This window comes from Cricetulus griseus, chromosome X (genome assembly GCF_003668045.3).
Source record: "Cricetulus griseus strain 17A/GY chromosome X, alternate assembly CriGri-PICRH-1.0, whole genome shotgun sequence".
Taxonomy (NCBI): domain Eukaryota; kingdom Metazoa; phylum Chordata; class Mammalia; order Rodentia; family Cricetidae; genus Cricetulus; species Cricetulus griseus.
In genome coordinates, this window is record NC_048604.1 from 65,574,571 (window position 1) to 65,589,074 (window position 14,504).

Below are 14,504 nucleotides of genomic sequence, written 5' to 3' on the forward strand. Positions count from 1 at the left end.
AAGATGTTATGAATTATTGCTCCGTGCCTGAACCACAGCACTGTACTAGTGTCCACTAACAACTGGAAAGGTGGATCTCAGCAGTAAGATTGAAAAAATGCTGTAGATGAAATTTGTCATCCTAAGAACAATAAAAAGTATACAGGCAACAGTAACATTCTTTCCTGCACACCAAACATGCTTTCTGGAACCAAAAATATTTTAGATAAACTTTAAAAAAAGAATGCCAAGAAACAAAAAAGTCAGAGAAGTTCAAAGTCTAGACAGATTCATCCTATGAGGAAAATGGATGAAAATGAAAATCACCATGTTAAGGGAAATAGCCAGTCAAAGAAAGACAAATACTGTGTTTTCTCATATCTGAAAAATCTGGACTTAAAATATGTTTCTGTAAGTGTGGTCATAAAACAGAAAAGGGGACACAGAAATGAAAAAGAGATCTTAGGGAAAAAGAATGATGCAGCATTTGTGATAAGAAAGCAGAAAGTGGGCTATGTGGAAGAGGAAGGGGATTAGTAAAATGGGAGTACCATGGGGCAAAAGGAATAAGACTGAAGCATGTATGAGAATGCCATAATGTTACCCATTACTTTGTACACTAGCTGATTCCAAAAGCTATATATTTATACTCTAAACCAGTGTTCTCAACCCCCACAGGGGTCACATATCAGATACCCTGCATGCCAGATATTTACATTATGATTCAAACCAGTAGCAAAATTACAGTTATAAAGTAGCAAAGACAATAAATTTTATGACTGGGGGTCAACACAACATGAGGAACTGTATTAAAGGGTCACAGCAAGTTTACAACCACTGTTTTAAACCATCTCTGGAAATATATATATGAATGGCTAAAGAGTTAATAAGTGCATTAGCTTACTTTTTTCTTGTGAAAGCACTTCCAAGCTTACTGTCAACGATTCTCATGGATTTTTTTTTCTAGATAAAACTTTGTATGTTTTAACCAGCATCCTACACCACCCCAACCAGGTCCACTCCTAGTTCTGGCTGCTTCTGTGTTGCATTTTGTAGATTCCACATATAAATTAGATTAAGAGTGTTTGGTATTCTGTTACATCTACTTTTTAGACAATGTAAAACATTATTAATCAATGAGATAACTGAGCTTCAAGTCAAACTTGATTATTTTTTGAATCATATCACAAAACATACAAGCACATGGCCCCCAGACTGATGTCTGGGAGGCCAGCACAGGACTGATCCAGACCCCTGAATGTGGATGTCAATGAGGAGGCCTTGGCACTCTATGGGGCCCCTGGTAGTGGATCAGTATTTATCCCTGGCATAAGAAGGGACTTTGGGAGCCCATCCCACATGGAGGGATGCTCTCTCAGCCTGGACACATGGGGGATGGCCTAGGCCCTGCCCAGGATGATATGACAGACTTTGGGGAACCCCTTGGAGGGCCTTACCATCCCTGAGGAGCAGAGGGAGGATGAGGTGGGGGACTGGTGGGGGGTTGGGAGGAGGAGAGGGAGAGGGAGAAGGGATTGACATGTGAAGCAGGCTTGTTTCTAATTTGAACTAATAAAAAAATAACCTCTTTGGGAAAAAAAAATCTGATGTTAACTATCAGTGCTTATTTTCTGGTCATGTTCTTCATTTCAGAGGTGTTTTGATTGCCCAGACCCTGAAAAATGATAAAGGGAATGTTTTCCTATGGAAGGATGTTTTTAGTGGAATAAAGGTTGAAGCTAAAGAGATTGACACTGAAATTATGTTCAACAGTCTTTGTTTTTGCAAGAGTGAATCTGATATTTTGCCATTATTTGGAAGTCCAAAGTCCTTTGTTTTTTAATATAATATCAAGCTTCTAGTCTTTACTTATTATTTGGGAAGGATTTTGTGCGTTACTATAGGTTGCTTTGGAATTTTAGTAATCTGAACAAGAGTTTTTGAGCCTCTTCAATTGGCATCAAATATGTGAAGGGGCAAATCATTGGGAAGAAAAACCATATCCTTGGAAACATTTCTAAGATGTCAGAAGTGATTCTCACTTCATAATAAGAGTACTAGAGACTCAAGAGTAGCAAAAGTGAGGCAGTTTATTTTTTAACCTTGCAAAGTAAGGCATCAACCTAGAGTATTAGGCCAAGCTGAGTGTAGAGAACAGTTAGTTCATACACTATTTTTTGTTGTTGTTTGAGACAGGGTTTACTCTGTGTAACAGCCCTAGCTGTCCTGGGACTTGGAACTAGCTCCATAGACCAGGCTGGCCTCGAACTCACAGAGATCTACCTGCCTCTGTCTCCTGAGTTCTGGGATTAAAGGCATGTGCCATCACCGGCTAGCAGTTTATACACAGATAACACAAGACCCTTCCCCTCATTTTTGAAAAACCAGGAGGGCAGTCTTACACATCATCAAGGTGTTATCTTCCCCTGTGGTGCTTACATTTGTCTTTCAATAAAAACTATATATAAATTCATCTCTATGTGCCAAACTTATACAGGCATATTCTCAGTTGAGAGTCCTTTTTACCCCGATGTCTGTAGGCTTTTGTCAGGTTTACATAAAACTAACCACAACATTGGTTATTTGTTGTGTAGTCTCCATAAGTGTCTCTAAACTTTGTGTTGTCCAGAATCCCAACTCCATTCTGCCTCATTACCATCATCACTGCTTCAGTTTTCCCAATGTGTTAAGTGGTAATTTCCTGATAAAAGAGTACACTTAGCGCTTCCCATGTAGACACTTGTGGCCTTATAAGGGGTCCACAATCCCTGAAGGCATTTTGTGGGTAACAAAATGCTCCTTTACTGTGAATAAACATAGTCCTTCCTAAGGTCATACCAGACCTCTCATTCTTTCTGCCTTCTGTCTCTCCACAGATGCCTTTTAATAACCTAACATGATGGAAGAAAATTAATTCTAACAGGCCAGCCAGGAGCTCCAGCCACTGTTTGTTTTGTACCCAGTGAACATATTTGCTTTTCAAGGAGGAAAACTCAGAAAACAACATCAAATACACATAACTCCCAACACTCGATAACCTAAGTCTTTGAATTAGATTCCTAATTATGCTATTTTAAAACAAATTATCATGTGTATATATAATTATATTTATAAAAATGTGTATTATATAGACACACTTTTAAAATGATAACAAAACTATCCTGCTTGTAGTTATTCTGCAACTACTCGTGCAGTGTGGAGCATTAGCTAATCTAAGAGGCCTGCTCAATATATGGCAGCTAGGTACAACTGTATTATTTGGTCACAGAACGTGATCACTAATACAATTACACGTGGAGGCATCAGCTTTGGAATGTTTTTGATGGCAAAACATTATAAACAAGATTGAGTAATTAGACATGCCTTGGGAGGTGAATTCCTCGACACCTCTTTCCTCTTTCATCATGTGATTAAAACAGTCCCAAGTACCAAACAACAATGCTCCATCTTGAAAGCAGTGAGAGGTCATAACCAGTTCTTACCTTTGTCTTGTACTTCCCAACCTCTGAAATGTGAAAAATTCATTTCTAATGGTTATAAAGTACCCAGTTTGGAATTTTTAATGGTAGCACAAACCAACTTAGTATGTTTCTATTTACTATTAATAATCAGCTCTAATAAAGAAAATATGCTGTATGGGAGATATAACTGTCTTTTAAAAATCATAATGCATATCCGAGAAAGTATACAGTAAGCCCAATAATCAAAGAAACACATTAAAAACATTGAAAAACATCTGCTACCTCTATTGGCTCAGAATTAGGAAAACCTGGGGGCTATAAAAATGCCAGAAAAGTTCTGTATTTCTATAAGGAAGCAGTTTTTGACTGCGTTACCTTTTTTTTTTTTCTAAACACAAAGGGCGGGGGAAGAGCGGACCTGAATGCATTCGTGAAATCATGCTGCCACCAAGCGGCTATATTTCACAGGCGAAAACAAAGGTCAGAAGAATGTTTTCTTTATCTCCCGACTTTGGCTGTTTGGACTGAAATGGACCAGTGAAGATCCAGAGCCAGACAAAAAGAAAAGGGATGGCGAAAGCCGACTGACCAGAAAGCTCGGTGACCACTTAGCTCGTAAGGGTGCCCCGGAAGTGGATCTGGAATTGATTGACACGCAGTCCCTTCAAATCAGAGTCTGGAAGCCATAGCAACAGTAAAGGAAGTCCCGGCTGTTTTAAAGTTGCGGTTCCGGTATTTGGAATGCTAAGAATGATGGGAAGCTTGAGTTTGTTTATCTGGCTGTAGCCAGGACGACTCCCCGTTCCGTGTGGCCCGAGAGTCACCCCACAGTCTCCAGGACGGACTCGAGGTAGTTTCCTTTTCTGGTAGAAATGAATGTGAGGAGGTGGGAGATCTTAGTCTTTTGACCTTATCTGAGAGAAATCTTGGGGAATAACAGAACAGCCTTCCGCATGGACATGTGCATTGGGCTGTATAGATGTTTGGCGGGAAGTTTCTGTGGTTAGGGCTGGGGTCGAGCGGGGTGGGGGGTGGGGGGAGGGAAAGCCAGTTAATGCTGGGATTCTAAGGGTGAAATTCACACACCTATCCAGATATCTGTCCTTTCCTCTAGGAAACATCTGACCGCATGATGTGCCAGACCCTGGAGACCTGAGACACATCGACTCACTTTTCAGGTACTATTCATTCTAATATGTGGACACGGACAATATGCAAATTATTGACTTAATTTCAGATAAGCATGAATAATAGAAAATAAAACACCCCCCCCCGAATTACAGTGGATGTGTCTATTTTCATTTGGACTAAGAGGTCAGATCCTACTTCCTCCAGAAATGATGATCGAAGACATTAGGAATGGGGCAATATGGCATTAATGACCCAGAGTAGACTTTAGACACAGATGTGTACTGCTTCATTCCCTTCATTCCAGACTTTGAAAACTGGCATCAGAATAGGAAATGTTACTGGAGGAGTTCAATAGGATTCAGAAGTGCCAGCAGTAGAGCATGGCAAACAATGCATTTGGGTTAGGGCTTTGAGCATTTGGGTTAAAGCTCCCAAATAAGAATACCACTACCACCGCCGCCCCCCCTCCTCCCAAGGGTGGAAAAGTCTGATTCTGATTCACTTCCTTTTTGTGTTCTGCTTTCCTGTCATGTCTACTTTCCCTAGGATCTCATCCTTCCAGACTGTGGGCTTCACGTTGCTGTGAGGAAGGAGTGTGGCACAGGCAGACCTCCAGTGCTCTGAGTGGAATACCAATGGAGTTTTCATTTTGGGTAAGAGTGTGAAATGGGGCCTTGCTGCAAAGTGATTATAACTGGTGTTTTAGAGCCTATGGTTTAAGCATGGTGTAACCATGACAACAGCATGGTAAATTGAGTGACCTAAACACAGGCATATTGTTGGTGGGCAAAATTAGACTCCTTCCAGTTATCTCCGGTCTGGCTCATGCTTGTTGGTTCCTGCCTGCTCAGTATTCCCCTTCCCCTTCTTATCGCTCTACCTCTCCCCTCTCAGTCTCGGTTCACCTACTCTCTGCCCAGCTTTCCCACCCTGTTCTAAGGTGTCAGATAGCTTAGGCTGACTTCAACCCTAAATTTTCCATCTTTCTCCCAAGTGGTGAGATTACAGGTATATACTAGTGTCATACTTGGCCTGGTTCTCCGTTTCTAGGTTTGGCATGCACAGAGATGAGAAATAAAAATGAAAAGATTTCCAGAAAGAAGCCATGATAAAGTTTAATGTTTCACAGTCCAAGCTAATGTCCATGGATACTTGGCGAAATGATCTGAAAAAATGGATTCCTGGCAGAAGAAGTGTAACTAGACTAATGCAAGGTAAATGGCTAAGTAGGCAAGGAGGCATGAGACAGGGAGGGTTGAGAATGGCATATGGGTTTGCACAGTGCTGTAGTGTAAGGTACAGCCTGGAAAGATTTCTGCATTTCCTCCTTACAGACACCTCACTACTTGACTTTAGTTGGAAAATCAAGGACAACCAGCTGTTTTAGTTCAAGACAATGCCAAGTTTTTATCCCATTGTGTTGGAGGCAGCTTATAATTGTCTAACATACAGTTCTTGTCAATCAGCACACACCACTTTTCCAAATCTAGGCCATAGAGTGGCTTGTCCTCTTTTTCTAATTGCTGTGATTTAAGATAGTCTGTAGTTTGTGCATAATTTAGGTACATTGTTTTTCCCCCTTTCTGCCCTGAGTTTGGTTTTTTTTTCCTTTTTTTAAAAATTTAAATTAGAAACAAGCTTATTTTACATGTCAATCCCAGTTACCTCTCCCTCACCTCCTCTCCTGTCCCTCACCAACACCCTATCCCATCCCCTTACTTTTCCCCTGGGAGGAAGTCTGTCATATCATTTGGTGCAGGGCCTAGGACCTCCCCTGTGTGTCTAGGCTGAGAGAGTATCCCTCTGTGTGGAGAGGGCTCCCAAAGTCCATTCGTATACTACGGATAAATACTGATCCACTGCCAGAGGCCCCATAGATTGCCCAGGCCTACTAACCACATTCAGGGGGTCTGGGACAGTCCTATGCTGGTTTCCCAGCTATCACTGTAGGCTCCATGAGCTCCACCTTGTTCATATCAGCTGTTTCTCTAGCCAGGTCTTGACCCCTTTGCTCATCACTCCCTCTCTGCAACTGGATTCCAGGAGTTTGGCCCAGTGTTTAGCTGTGGGTGTCTGCTTCTGCTTCCACCAGCTACTGGATGAAGGCTCTAGGATGGCATATAAGGTAGTCATCACTCTTATTATCAGGGAAGGGCATTTAAGGTAGCCTCTCCACTATTGCGTAGATTGTAGTTAGTGTCGTCCTTGTAGATCTCTGGACATTTCCCTAGTGCCAAATTTCTCTTTAAACCTATAATGGCTCCCTCTATTATGGTATCTCCTTTCTTGCTCTCCTCAATTCTTCTCCCAACTCAACTTCCCTGATCCCTCATGTCCTCTTCTCCCCTTCTCTTTCTCCTAGCTCCCTCTCCCCTCCCCACATGCTCCCAATTTGCTCAGAAGATCTTGTCCCTTTCCCCTTCTCCAAGAGACCATGCATGTCTCTCTTAGGGTCCTCCTTGTTTCCTAGCTTCTTTGGCAGTGTGGATTCTAGTCTGGTAATCCTTTGCTCTATGTCTAAAATCCATATATGATTGAGTACATACCATGTTTGTCTTTGTGTGACTGGGTTACCTCACTCAGGATGGTTTCTTTTAGTCCATCCATTTGCCTGTGAATTTCAAGATTCCATAGTTTTTTTGTTTTTTTTGTTTTTTTTCCATTGAGTAGTACTCATTGTGTAAATGTACCACATTTTCTCTATCTATTCTTCAGGTGAGGGGCATCTAGGTTGCTTCCAGATTCTGACTATTACAAATAATGCTGCTATGAACATAGTTAAAGAGATGTCCTTATTGTATGAATGTGCTTCTTTTGGGTATATGCCTAAGTGGGGAATTGCTGTATCTTGTGGTAGATTGATTTCCATTTTCCTGAGAAATCTCCATACTGATTTCCAAAGTGGCTGTACCAGTTGGCACTCCTATCAGCAGTGGGGGAGTGTTCACTTTCTCCACATCCTCTACAGCATAAAATGTCATTGGTGTTTTTGATTTTAGCCATTATGACAAAAGCAAGATGGTATCTCAGAGTTGTTTTGATTTGCATTTCCCTGATGGCTAAGGGTATTGACCAGTTTCTTAAGTGTCTATCAGCCGTTTTAGACTCCTCTATTGAGAATTCTCTATTTAGTTCTGTACCCCACTTTTTAATTGGATTGTTTGGTGTTTTGGAGACTAGCTCCTTGAGTTCTTTGTATATTTTGGAAATCAGCCCTCTGTCAGATGGGTTGGTGAATATCTTTTCCCATTCTGTGGGCTGTCATTTTGTCTGTGGGCTGTGTCCTTTGCCTTACAGAAGCTTCTCACTTTCAGGAGGTCCCATTTATTAATTGTAGATCTTAGTGTCTGTGCTATTGGTGTTATGTTCTGGAGGGCTCCTGTACCAATTTTTCAAGGGTACCTCACGCTTTCTCTTCTAATAGGTTCAGTGTGGCTGGATTTTTGTTGAGGTCTTTGATCCATTTGGACTTAAGTTTTGTGCATTGCAATAGATGTGGATCTATCCAGTTGTGCCAGCACCATTTGTTGGAGATGTTTTGTTTTTTCCATTGTATAATTTTGGCTTCTTTGTCAAAAATCAGGTGTTTGTAGGTATGTGGGTTAAAATCAGAGTTTTCAACTAGATTCTATTGGTCTACCTGTCTATTTTTGTGCCAATGCCAAGCTGTTTTCAGAACTATATCTCTATAATACAGTTTGAAGTCAGGGGTGGTGATGCCTCCGGAAGTTCCTTTATTGTACAGGGTTGTTTTATGTCTCCTGGGTCTTGTGTTTTTCCATATAAAGCTGAATATTATTCTTTCAAGGTCTGTGAAGAATTGTGCTGGGATTTTGATGGGGATTGCATTGAATCTGTAGATTGCTTTTGACAAGATTTCCATTTTTACTTTGTTGATCCTACCTATCCAAGAGCATGGCAGATCTTTTCATTTTCTGTTATCTCCTTTAATTTCTTTCTTTAATGACTCAAAGTTCTTGCTATAAAGGTCTTTCACTTGTCTGGTTAGCGTTACCCCAAAATGTTTTTTGTGGCTATTGTAAAAGGTGATGTTTCTCTGATTTCTTTCTCACCCCATTTATTGTCTGTATATAGTAGGGCTACTGATTTTTTTAGAGTTAATCTTGTATCCTGCCACTTTTCTGAAGGTGTTTATCAGCTGTAGGTGTTCCCTGGTAGAGTTTTTTGGTTCAGTTATGTTAGACTATCATATCATCTGTAAACAGTGAAAGCTTGACTTCTTCCTTTCCAGTTTGTATCCCCTTGATCTCCTTTTGTTCTCTTATTGTTCTAGCTAGAACTTAAAGGACAATATTGAAGAGATATGGAGAATGTGGACTTTTCTTGTTCCTGATTTTAGAGGATTAGCTTTGAGTTTCTCTCCATTTAGTTTGATGTTGGCTGTTGGCTTACTGTATATTGGTTTTATTATATTCAGGTATGTTCCTGTTATTCCTGATCTCTCCAGGACCTTTATCATGAAGGGGTGTTGGATTTTGTCAAAGGCTTTTTCAGCATCTAGTGAGATGATCATATGGTTTTTCTTTTTCAGTCTGTTTATATGGTAGATTACATTGATGGATTTCCGTATGTTGAACTTGCCTTCCATCCCTGGGAAGAAGCCTACTTGATCATGGTGGATGATTTCTCTGAAATGTTCTTGGATTTGATTTTGCCAGTATTTTATTGAGTATTTTTGCATCTATGTTCATGAGGGATATTGGTCTGTAGTTCTCTCTTAGTTGTGTCTTTGTGTGGCTTGGGTACCAAGGTTTTATGTGTGATTTGAGCTTTACTAATGTTTCTTTTACAAATGTGGGTGCCTTTGTATTTGGGGTATAGATGTTCAGGGTTGAGACTTGATCTTGATGGACTTTTCCTGTGCCCTTCTTCATCCCTTTTAATTGATTTTAGTTTGAAGTCTAATTTGTTAGATATTAGGATTGCTGCACCAGCTTGTTTTTTGGGTCCATTTGATTGGAAAGTCTTTTCCCAACCCTTTACTCTGAGGGAACATCTGTCTTTCACATTGAGATGTGTTTCTTGTATGCAGCAGAAGGATGGATTCTGTCTTTGTATCCATTTTGTTAGCCTGTATCTTTTGATAGGCATGTTAAGACCATTGACATCGATTGTTGATTCTTGTTTGTTTTGAATTTGTTGTTGGTGGTGTTATTATGTGTGTATTTCTCATCTTTTTTCTTTTGGTGTTTGGTAAAGTGGGAATATCTATTGCCTATGGTTTTTTGAGTGTAGTCATCTTCGTTGGGTTGGAGTTTTCCTTCCAGTAATTTCTGTAGGGCTGAATTTGTGGATATGTATTGCTTAAATCTGGTTTCGTCATGGAGTATCTTGTTTTCTCCATCTATAGTGATTGAAAGCTTTGATGGATATAGTAGTCTGGGCTGGCATCCATGTTCCCTTAGCGTTTGTAGAATATCTATCCAGGATCTTCTGGCTTTCAAAGTTTCCATCGAGAAGTCAGGTGTAATTCGGATAGGTCTGCCTTTATATGTTGCTTGGCCCTTTTCTTTTGCTGCTCTTAATATTTTTTATTTATTCTGTCAGTTTGGTATTTTGATTATTATGTGGAGAGGGGACTTCTTTTTGTGGTCCAATCTATTTGGTGTTCTGTAAGCTCCTTGTACTTGCATAGGCATATCCTACTTTAGGTTGGAGAAGTATTTATTCTTCTATGATTTTGTTGAATATATTTTCTGTACCTTTGAGCTGAATTTCTTCACCTTGTTCTATACCTATTCTTTTTTTTTTTTGACTTTTTTTTATTAGTTCAAATTAGGAACAAGCTTGTTTCACATATCCCTTCTTCCTCTTCCTCCCCTCACCCCCGACCTACCCCCCACTCCATCCGCCCTCCACTCCCCAGGCAGGCAGGGTAGGGCCCTCAACGGGGGCTCCTCAAAGTCCACCACATCATCCTGGGCTGGGCCAAGGCCCTCCCCCATGTGTCCAGTCCAAGAGTGCATCCCTTCACATGGGATGGGCTCTCAAAGTCTCTTCTTACACCAGGGAAAAATACTAATCCATTACCAGGGGCCCCCTAGAGTGCAGAGGCCTCCTCATTGACATTCATGTTCGGGGGTCTGGATCAGTCCTGTACTGGCCTTCCAGACAGCAGTCTGGGGTCCGATCTGTTCCCCCTTGTTCAAGCCAGCTGTTTTTGTGGGTTTCACCAGCCTGGTACTGACCCCTTTGATCTTCATTCCTCCCTCTCTGCAACTAAGTTCCAGAGTTCAGTTCAGTGTATATCTGTGGGTGTCTGCCTCTGCTTCCATCAGCCACTGGATGAGGACTCTAGGATGGCATAAAAAGTAGTCATCAATCTCATTTTAAGGTAAGGGCGTTTATGTTATCCTCTCCACCATTGCCTGGATTGTCAGTTCGTGTCATCCTTGTAAGTCTCTGGAAATCTCCCTAGACATAGAATAAAGGATTACCAGTTTCCAGTCCTCTTCACCAAAGAAAATAGGAAATATGAAGGATTCTAAGGGAAAAATGCATGAACCCCAGGAATGGGAAGGGGCAGGATCTCCTGAGCTAATTGGGAGCATGAGGGTAGGGGGAGGGAGCTGCCAGAATGAGAGGAGGAATTAGAGAAGCAGAAATATTGACTTGGGGGAAGAGTAGAGGAGAGCAGGATGAGAGATACCATATTAGAGGGAGCCATTATACCTGTTATTCTTAGGTTTGCTCTTTTCACGGTGTCCCCTATTTCCTGGATATTTTGTGTTAGGGATTTGTTGGACTTGAGATTTTCTTTGGTGGATGACTGTATATCCTGTAGTGAGTCTTCAACACCTGAGATTCTCTCTTCCATCTCCTGAATTCTATTGGTTATACTTACATCAGTGGTTCCTGATCGTTTACTCAGCTTTTCTATTTCCAGCATCCCCTCATTCTGTGTTTTCTTTATTGTTTCTAATTTTGCCTTCAAACTGTGAACTGTTTGAATTGTTTCCTTCACTTGTTTGGTTGTTTTTCCTTGGCTTTCTTTAGATTCTTTAAGAGATATGTTTATTTCTAGGATTTTTTGGTTTGTCTTTTCCTCAATTTCATGTAATTTTTTTGGTTTTTTTTTTCTTCTATTTCTTATGGGATTTTCTTGTTTCCTCTTTAATGGTTTATATCATCTTCATAAGATATTTATTTATTTATTTTTTTATTTATTTTGGTTTTTCAAAACAGGGTTTCCCTGTGTAGCTTTGGAGCCTATCTGGGCACTCACTCTGCAGACCAGACTGGCCTGGAACTCAGAGAGATCAGCCTGCTTCTGCCTCCCGAGTGCTGGGATTAAAGGCGTGCACCACCAACGCCCGGCTATTTATTCATTTTTTATTAGTTCAAATTAGGAACAAGCTTGCTTCACAGGTCAATCCCTTCTCCCCCCCCCCCTTCCCCGACCCTTCCCCCCTGTCCCCCACCTGCCTCCACCCCATTCACCCTCCACTCCCCAGGTAGGGTAGGGCTCCCCAAAGTCTACCACATCATCCTGGGCTGGGCCTAGCCCTTCCCTCCTGTGTCCAGGCAGAGAGCATCCCTTCATGTTGGATGGCTCTCAAAGTCCCTTCTTACACCAGGGAAAAATACTGAAACACACCAGGGGCCTCATAGACTGCTGAGGCGTCCTCATTGACATCCATATTCAGGGATCTGGATTAGTCCTGTGCTGGCCTCTCAGACAGCAGTCTGGGGTCCATGTTCTCTCCCTTTGTTCAGGCCAGCTTTTTTGGTGGGTTTCACCAGCCTGGTCCTGACCCCTTTGGTCTTCATTCCTCCCTCTCTACAACTGGGTTGCAGAGTTCAGTTCAGTGTATATCTATGGGTGTCTGCCTCTGCTTCCATCAGCCACTGGATGAGGGCTCTAGGATGGCATATAAAGTAGTCATCAGTCTCATTATAGGGGAAGGGCATTTAGGGTAGCCTCTCAATCATTGCCTGCATTGTCAGTTGGTGTCATCCTTGTAGGTCTCTGGAAATCTCTGTAGTGCCTGATCTCTCCTCGGACCTATAATGGCTCCCTCTGTTATGTTATCTCTCATCCTGCTCTCCTGTATTCTTCCCCCAACTCAACATTTCTGCTCCTCCATTTCCTCCTCTCCCCTCCTCTTCTCCTCCTCTCATTCTGCCAACTCCCTCTCCCCTACCCTCATGCTCCCAATTAGGTCAGGAGATCCTGGCCCTTCCCATTCTCCGGGGTCCATGCATCTTCTGGAGGTATCACCATCCCTGACTTCAAGTTCTATTATAGAGCCATAGTTCTGAAAAAAGCTTGGTATTGGCACTAAGACAGACAGATAGACCAATGCAATCGAATTGAAAACCCTGATATTAACCCACACATGTATAAACACCTGATTTTTGACAAAGAAGCTAAATCTATACAGTGGAAAAAAGAAAGAATCTTCAACAAATGGTGTTGGTACAACTGGATTCTGACATGCAGATGATTGCAAACAGATCCATATCTGTCACCATGCACAAAACATAAGATAATTTTTAAGGTTCATCTCTTCTCCATCCTCTCCATTGGCCTTTTCAGTTCTTGCTGGTGTGGAGTCCCTAGATTCTGGTGGTGTCATATGGGTCTTTCTGTTGTTGAGTGTGTTGTTATTCTGTTGTCTTCCCATCCCTTCCTTCAGTGGATTCTGGTGGGGTCTCTCCCTCTCTTCTCAGGTGGCAGGTGGAGGGCAGAGGGCAGAGCAGGGAGAGGTGTGACCAGACTCAGGGTGGGCCTTCCTGTCTGGGCAGGTCCACTCTTGTCGAGGGACAGGCTCAGGAAGGAGTGAGCAGGGGGTGATAGGGGAAGTTGGGGCAGAGCAATGCCCAGTCTCACCTCAGGTGCCAGGCCTGTATTTATCATTGCTGTTGATGTTCACATTTTTTTACATTTTCATTCATTTTTATGTATGTGTATTTGTATTGATGTGGGTATGGGAGCTAATATGCCATGGTGCTCCTGTGGATGTCAGAGGAAGTTTATAGAGTCAATTCTCTCCTTCCAACATATGGATTCCACAGATGCATCTCAGATTGCCAAGTCCCTTTCTTTACCCAGTGAACCATCGCACTGTTCCTGTTGGTTTTCAGCTTTGAAAACTTCATGTTAGTGGGACTAAAGAAATTACTCAGTCATTAATAACACTTGCTGCTCTTGCAGAGGACTTGGATTTGGTTCCTAGCATCCACATAACAGTTAACAACGATCTGTAACTACAGCTCCAGGAGATTCAAGACTCTTTTTCTGACCTCTGTGGGCACCAGACATGCATGCGGTATACACATATACATGCAGGAAAAACACTTGTGCATATAAAAATAAATTTTCAAAAAACTAGGTTAGCATGCAAAATATTGTTTCACTATAGCATTCTCATATATATGTGCCAGCATACTTTATTGTATCTGTGCCCTCCTCCACTGCCCTTTCTTGTGCCCTCTGCCTCTTACTCTAGCCAGTTCCCTTCCCTCTTGCAGACAGTCTTCCCTTTGGCTTTCACATGACACTGCTCATTCTTTTAAGGTTTTGAGACAGGGTCTTTGTAGTCCTGCATGTCCTGGAATTCACTAAATATACCAGGCTAGCCTCTCATCTGTGGTACTCCTTCTGTCTCTGCTTTCCAAATGCTGAAAGTACAGGTGTGTACCACCACCACTATGTTTCTGCATTTAAATATAGCACTTTGTGGGATAATTGCCTTAATTTAGCTCAGCAGTAAATCATTTGCCTAGCGAATACAAGGTCCTGTTTCAATACTCTTTTAATAATAGTTTAAAATTTAAATTTGTTCATTTGTTTGAGTATAAGTGTGTGTTCATGCCACAGCACATGTGTGGAGGTCAGAGGACAACCTGCAGGGACTGATACTCTCCATCCCTCATGTGTGCCTCAGCGATCAAAGGTAGTTCTTAAGG

General features: G+C 41.7%; 1 long non-coding RNA gene across 21 annotated transcripts in view; it reads left to right on the plus strand.

The window, feature by feature from the left end:
* The window catches only part of Magee2, a 156,642-nt gene that overhangs the window by 4,498 nt on the left and 137,640 nt on the right, over positions 1–14,504 (plus strand). For 18 of the 21 annotated variants that reach the window (XR_004771363.1, XR_004771361.1, XR_004771362.1 and 15 more), the window contains exons 3-6: positions 3,841–4,290; positions 4,555–4,618; positions 5,118–5,224; positions 5,622–5,785. This is a non-coding gene — a long non-coding RNA (MAGE family member E2). Of the gene's footprint in view, positions 1–3,840; positions 4,291–4,554; positions 4,619–5,117; positions 5,225–5,621; positions 5,786–6,563; positions 6,624–10,816; positions 10,875–14,504 lie in introns of those variants that run through there. The other 3 variants (XR_003488424.2, XR_003488423.2, XR_004771364.1) reach the window with 3 other exon arrangements.